Source organism: Aegilops tauschii, chromosome 6 (genome assembly GCF_002575655.3).
Source record: "Aegilops tauschii subsp. strangulata cultivar AL8/78 chromosome 6, Aet v6.0, whole genome shotgun sequence".
In the NCBI taxonomy this organism is placed as follows: domain Eukaryota; kingdom Viridiplantae; phylum Streptophyta; class Magnoliopsida; order Poales; family Poaceae; genus Aegilops; species Aegilops tauschii.
In genome coordinates this window covers 181,875,702-181,883,199 of record NC_053040.3, presented here as the reverse complement: position 1 = coordinate 181,883,199, position 7,498 = coordinate 181,875,702, and the positions used below count along the sequence as shown (strand labels likewise).

Sequence of the window (7,498 nt, the reverse complement as noted above, 5' to 3'; positions counted from 1 at the left end):
GGCTTTTGAAAATTTGTATTTGTTGCATGTCAAATTTTACATAGATAGAAAGATAGGCAATGATAAACAGAAAAATAATTGGAATATATAATTCGCTTGCAGTGTACTTTGATAAAAAAAATGTAATTCGACCCTATACACCTGATGCACAAAATAAAGAAGGTGATACACAAACATTGACCTCTTTATTCTGCACTGCATTGCAAATGATAATAACACTTGAATATTTTTTTTAATTCTTAAAATCGATTTTCTCATGAAAGCATGTGCATTGTTATTATCCATTAATTAAAAACAACACATGAAGGATTTTTTTGCTTTTCTACAAATGTTACAACCAGAAACTTCATTGCAATATGCAATTGGCTGACAAACTATTACATAATATGGATTTAGGAGCTTGACGATAAAGGGCTTCCCCCGCTTTATATTATAAAGCGACCATCCAATACAACCAGCTCACTTGGGCTGCAACACAAACAAGCCCAAAATAAAAACGAGAGAAAAAGAAAGAGAAACAAATGCCGACACCGGTAGATCAACGAAACAAAGATGACCGGTAACAGCTGCACCCTCCGGTGAAGTACCACCGCGCTCCTAGCACCCGAAGCGTCGCGTACCGCGCAACACCTTCAAGAAGGAATGCGACGACGACGCCACTGCTGCCCGGACAAGTCCTAGGGTTTCCCTCGGTACGCAGAGGACAGTGGGGAAGGCGTAACCCGACGACCTTTAGGGAGGTCCAGCGGCGCCTGCAGGCGGCACCACGTCGATGACGGATGAGCCGCCAGGGATTTCACCAACCCAAACACAACCACCACCACCCCGGACGATCTGAAGTGTACCACCAGCCTTTGCCACCACATTCACTGAACCAACTTCGTCGTCTCCTGAGGCCACCGACACGAGATCTGGAGGAGGGAAGAGGAGCCAAGGGGCTCGGGGTAATAATTGAAATCCACTTCACTTGCAATGTAAGATTGTAAAAAAGGTAATTTGACGATGTATACATAGAGAGCGATGATTCAACTAATAACCTATTGCAAATTAAGATTAGCTTGATGCGCTTATGATATTCATGCACAATATCAGGAATGTGGTCGTCAGCTTCATTTGCAGGAGTGGCGCCTCTTCTTCGCTCCATGTCGTCTCCCGACCTCTCCTATCCCTTCCACGATGTCAGCCGCCCCCTCCTTCTTCCTTCACAACTTCGATGGTCCTCCTCTTCATGCCACTGTCGAAGCCCATCCGCTTTTGTCATTGCCGCACATCCTCCTCTTCCTTCCATGACGTCGTTCGACACCTCCTCTCCACACCAGCTGTCATGTCTCCTTTCCCTCTAATCCCTCGATGGTGTCACGTACATCATCCTCTCTCCGCCACGTCGTTGCTGACCTCCTCCTCTGCCCGACAACCTCTCGCTCCACCCACATCCTCCTCTCCCCGCCAAGCCGCGCCGAGCATAGTCTAGCTTCCCCTCAAGCTTCTCCTCCTATCCCCAATCCATCATTGTCTCATGTGAAAACTGCTAGTACTGTTTTTCTCTAAAACTACAAACTCCTAGGAGTTTAACATTGCTATGGATCTGTTGTATAAATAATGTCATGTTTGCTTGTTAATTTATGCTAATTTAAACTGAACTCACTATCTAGATCCTGCTTTGTTACATGTTGGGTGCTGGATGTAGTGCCAGGCTCCACGTGTACTGTGTAATGTGGTCTAAGAAAGAACCAAGTTGTTAATCACGCAAACATGTAAAACAAAAGAGACAAACCAAATTAGTTTTTCCACCTATCCTGACTTATCCTCACGGCAGCCACCCTCTCACTCTCTCACCCCATGGCACCCCTCTACAAGACCACACTCTCTCACCCCTCTCGCTCGTTCTCTCCGCCACATCGTCGCCGCCGCCAACACTCTCCGCCACGCCGTCCCAGCCGCCACAACTCCCCACCTTGGCACGTCCCTGCCTCCTCCCATCCCCTCCACTCCTCGGTCCCTGCCACGGTTATCTGTTTCGGCCGGGTCCAGTGAGCAGTGGTGAGACCAGGTGTCGCGGTGAGCAGCCGGATCCGGCCGTCGGCAAGCCGCGCCGTGGATCTAGCCATCCCAGGGCGATTTCCGGAGTCGAGGGCGACTTGAAGATTTCTACCTCAAGCTGAGCCGCGCCGTCGATCTGGCCAACCCAGGCTGAGTTGATGGCTTGCTACCTGTTGGCCTGCTACACAGCCTACTGATAGTATGCTCGGTATTTGACAGGGAAATCACACAGCGAAGGTACAATTTTTTTGAGTTTTGTTTCAGCCAGATGTACCAAACTTTATATTTCTACGAACTGAAACTCAACTGTAAACATATTACATATGTATCCTAAACATTCTATTTGAATCACCTATTGTACTTTGATTACCCCGTAGTCTTTTCTTCTCAGTCTCTCTCAAATCCGGCTTCATGCACTTCCGTGACCTTTTCTTATCTAGAATCTGTTGAGGCTGTTACCTTTCTCTGAAAAATGCTATATATCTTGGGCTTTGGAGGAATAAAAAAGCTCTCCACTTGAATCAAATAAATTATGGCGTTAGCAGTAGCACAGTAAGAGTTCTCACCTGCATAAGTTCTTTTGAGTGACCAAGTCAGACGTGATTATTTTGTTATCTCACAACTCATGATTGTTGATTTCCAAACTCCGTTTGACGTAACCGTTAGGTTCTTGTGCGTTGTGATGTAGTAAATGTTGTTGTGATCTTCAAAACGAGAAGGCAGATTAGTCTAATCTCCATTCTGTCTTCTTCAACAACTGAAAGATTCAGAGGTGTCACACTTGGAGCAGAGGAAGAAATTTCTTTTGTTCTTACCTTCTCTACAAAGATGTGCATATAGTAACTCTATTTAGTCATTTCCACCATGTTTCTATGGTTTTCTATTCTGTTGTCTTTTCATATATATCCCTTTGAAGCAATGGGCGTTAATATATTAATTGTAACAAGGGTGGAGACTAATGCCGATGCGCGCAAGGGCAACGTTGGATGACACCTAGAAGAGCAAGCACAGTGCAGCGAAGGAAGTACCGAGCTTCGGCAGCACTACACCATCGTCCTCTGCCTCACCAAGCACATCAATTTCATGAGATGGTGAGAGCATTTCGACAGGTTGTGTACTTTTCAATTTTAGACCTTTGTGCTCTAGATGCCATTGCTGGATGTCAACTTGGTGGTGAGATTTCTCAAATGCTCCAATGCTCCAAGTTGAGTCTTAACTTCAAAATAAAAAACGTAGCATCTGCAAGTTCTCGACCATCCTTGATTTGATTAACCATCATGCAGCTGTTATATTTTTTGCAGTTGTAATCTTTAATATGAACATATTTTCATAATAGTGGTAAAAAATGTTTCTAAAGAAGAACATGAAAGTTGTTTCTAAAAAAATGGTGGTAACTCTTTCTCTAAATAAAAAATTGTGTAACTCGTTTTCTGAATAATCTGAAAGATTGTAAAAACAAGGTTAATAAAAAACTGTGACAACTATGTTTATGAAGTTTTTTGTGTACTTACTTTTTTAAAATTAGGCTACGTTTATGATTAGACCAGACAGTCGTCGTTTTTTTATAGACTGTACAAAAATTTGTAGGCATGTACCACAAGAAAGTACGCAAGATCTGAAAATTTGACATTGGTAGGGTGCTTAATAAATGTATTTGGAAATGTGGTGCTTCATAAATATTGAAACAATGGACCTATGAGTACAGGGCTGAGCACGGATTGAAAAGTTTAACCTGGCTAGCTACCAAAAAAGGCATCCTCGAGGATTTGTTTCGTTGATTTGGTTTACTCCTTATTCCAGAACCATCAATAATTACACAGACAGTACTTTCTATTGTCTCAGGTTAACTCTTGATTGGAACCTGATTGAACAATGAACAAGTCCAAGTATCTTGACAAAATTTCAGTAGTAACCAAATTTCAAATAAGCACCTTTTATGCCAAGAAATTAACCATCAAGCATAATTTGCAATATATCATCAATCTGACAAAAGAATCACTACAAATTCTATTAAATCCTTTTTTAAATAGGGGTTTTCATCAGGTTTAGAAATCAGACTGTAAACAACAATTTTTAGTGCATGTTCAAGGTGTGTTACAGGCCTACATCTATATCAGAATCTCAAATTACACATTTTCAAAGTATACTGTGTGACACATATATTGTACCACATAGTTCTTGTTTATTTCTTGTCACCTATTTGTTATATCTAACAATAGGATATTCTAGATCAACTCCCCGCATAGACCCACTTCGAGGGAGGAGGATGCAGAGGCCACCAACAAGGAGCGGGTGTGGGTGCTCATCCTCGCCGCTGACCACAAGTGTTGCGACAAACTTTGGGCAGAATTCGATCCCTCCACGGGTATGAGCAAATCAAATACTGCTTACTTCTTTCTGTCTGTTGTCTGCTGAAGTAGCTAATAGACCGCTTTAGAATGTTGTGAGCTTGGTTATTTTACATTGTTTGCTAATATCAAGCAAAGAATGAATGCTGGAGTGTGTTACTGTGCTTCATTACAATCCCTAGAAAACTTTAGAAAAGGTGTTTCTGTCCACCCACATAAATCAAAAGATAAATCTATGATTGCGCGGCAGGCCTGATAATCCACACCAAACCAATCAAAAAAGAGATCAATCTGTGACTTGTTGAGTAATTAACAAACCCGGTGTTGTTGTCCACTACCAGCCGGCTGGAGGCCCCAACTCGTTTGGCTCCGTCTACGCGGTGCCAGGAGATTAGCACATGGATGCATCCGCCGGCAGTACCAACTGCACATCAAAGAACAATGGATTAGTACGTTGACAGGGATAGAAAGAAAAATATGAAACTCGGACACAGGGAATTTGCAGTTATCAACAAACACTAATTTGAATACCTTCTAAATCTCACATAGTGCAGGGCTGCTCTGAATATCATTGTGTTCCATAAATAATGTTCCTTTCTTAGTCTACTACCGGGTGCACAATCCATCGACCACCATGATCCTCTGTCACATTAAAGCTGTCCTACATCATCAGATTAGAGTCTTTGCTCTTGTTGATAAATTGCATAACACTCTGAAACACAACCATATTTTTTTACTCGTCAGATTCAGATTAGAGTCTGTTTTTTTACTCTGAAACACAAAAAGAACATTGTCCCATTGTCAACGGAGTAAAGAAAGAATAGATTATCTTCATGCCCCCATATTTATGAAAAATATTTATTCAACAAAAACATGTCTACCTGCCCACTTCATTGCAAACCAACTCGCGTGTGCAGCAACATTATTTATTAATTAATGTAAAATATGTCTGCCACTCAACAAAGTTTAGAACCAAATGGACAACTATGAAGAAGCATAAATATTTTGTAATCCTTTTTGGCTTCCCTTACATGTTGTAGGCAGCATACGATACTTATCTGAAATACCTAAAGGCACAAGAAAAGCTAGTGTAGAATGAAGAAACTTTAATCTAACCTCGCTCAATCTGGTTTATTTCCTTGAGCACCCATGCGAGTGTCTTAGCTCTTCTTCGTACGCATGGGGCACGAGCATGTTCTCCAGGGAGGACAGTAGCTCTCACCCACGACCTCCTCGATGTCGTTGGCGAAGTAGCAGAGGGTGACAGCGTGGAATTGCTTGGTCGCTTGTGTGGGTGACCTCAAGGCGCTGCTGGTGGGAGGTCACAGACAAGCGCGTGCTGTCGGTGAAGATGGATCTAGAGAACAAGAATTCAACCTACAATTCAAAACTGCACATACATACTATGTATGCCCTCCATATGTCTCAATTCAGATTACACATGTCTTACCTGCATCTCAATACTCCACATAATGTTGGTCACTCAGATTGTCCTCCTCGTCTTCTACAATTTTGCTGTTCGTGTACGCTACCCTATCCCCTGGTCAAAAAGCAATTACCGATTAGTGCAAAGGGATAACATAGAGAGGGCAGAAAAATGACCGGTGCAACTCCCAGCCACATCTCTCACAAATTCATCTCCATTGCCGACCAAATACGAGTGCAAAATCGCCTGCTCCCTAGCCTCTCAACCATGTCAGGTGTAAATAGAACAGCCGCCAGTCGTCGCCTCCGCATCCCCATCCACCACACATCATGCAGAGAACAACACGTACAATGCTGAGAGAACAACACGTACAATATTGAGAGAACTATGGCATGATTCAGAGAAAAACCGTCACGTTCCTCGTGCACCGTCAGCACACACCAAGCATGATTCAAAAGTGGTGGATCCAAAATTTGCAAACTTACTGGGAGAAGTGCTAATGAAAGGTACCATGCAGGCTAGCTAGGGCGAGTCCTCTGGAAGGGGATACGTCCCATTCAGGCTGACCCCCCTTTGCTTTGGTCTACTGTTGTTAATTCTCTGCTGAATAAATACCAACGTCGGCAATGGATGTACAAATTTTGTGGAGTCACCATGGCGATGCAAGATCTCAAGAAAATATAGTGGGGCCTGACCTTGCTGCTGCTGACTAACGTAGATTGAGAAGGCAATGGCTGCGGGCTTCGAGTACGACGTCAGGGAGGATGATGCCTAGGTCGTTGAATGTATCCCCAACCATGGATCTCCTCTTCCTCCTTTTGATCGCCTCCCGATCTCACAAGCACCCTTGCCGGGATACACAGACGCCGTACACGCAGGAAGATGGATAGAGCCACACACCCCTACCTTGACCAATCACTGATGTGGAGGGGGTCAACGATGGCCGGATCTGGAACGTCGGCGGGTGGGGAGGCCACGGCCGTCGTAACGCCGATTGAGATCCATGGCAAGGCGTCTTCGCAAGGGAGGCGGTGGCGTGTGGAGAAGGATCGGCAAGGCTCCTAAAGGGGATCGTCTTCGGATCCTCGACATGATGGGCAGCAGGTCCTCAACGGGATCGACGGCGTCTCCTGAAGTGGATCGTGGGCGGCGGCTTCGATGTGCGAGGGCGGCGGCGAAGGGATGGAGCGGCGGCGGCGAAGGGATGGAGCGGCGGCGGCTTTGATGTGCGAGGTCGGCGGCGAAGGGATGGAGCGGCGGCGGCGAAGGGATGGATCGGCGGTGGCGAAGGATGGAGGGCGGCGGCGCACGATTTGCTGAGCGAGTCGTGCGTGCGAGTGGTTCTCGCTCGAGGGCGGGCGGCCTCGCTCGTACGTGCGTGCGATTGTTTTGGGTTTTTTCGCTGGTTAATTTTCGCCGGTTTGTTTTCGCTGGTTTATTTTCGTTCGTGACAGATGGGTGCGACGGAAGGTTAGGCGCGTGCGGGCGGGTGGGGGACTCGCTGGAGGGTTTTTCTTGGTTCATCGCGGCTGAGCGTTAGGTGGGAGCATGTATCAAAAAAGACCATGATAGGTGGGACGAAAATAAATCGGGAACGAAGACTACCAACTGAGACATTAGGAGTAGAGATGAGGAGAAAACCGGTTGAGGGAGGGAGGAAAATCGGTGGAGGGGTGGGGGGTCG

General features: G+C 45.1%; 1 long non-coding RNA gene across 10 annotated transcripts; it reads right to left on the bottom strand.

Annotated features, from left to right (window-relative positions):
• Window positions 1-4,084: 4,084 nt before the first annotated feature.
• Window positions 4,085-7,174, bottom strand: LOC109737694 (uncharacterized). 10 transcript variants are annotated; one of them, XR_012187501.1, is made up of 7 exons: window positions 6,510-7,174; window positions 6,300-6,414; window positions 6,019-6,167; window positions 5,839-5,928; window positions 5,505-5,745; window positions 4,920-5,100; window positions 4,085-4,812 (listed from the first exon to the last, which is right to left on the bottom strand). It is a non-coding gene; the product is annotated as an uncharacterized lncRNA (long non-coding RNA). The 10 variants fall into 10 exon arrangements; XR_012187500.1 differs by having other exon boundaries at window positions 6,300-6,417; window positions 6,510-7,160; XR_012187496.1 differs by having other exon boundaries at window positions 4,445-4,812; window positions 4,920-5,044; window positions 6,300-6,417.
• Between the last annotated feature and the right edge of the window lie 324 nt (window positions 7,175-7,498).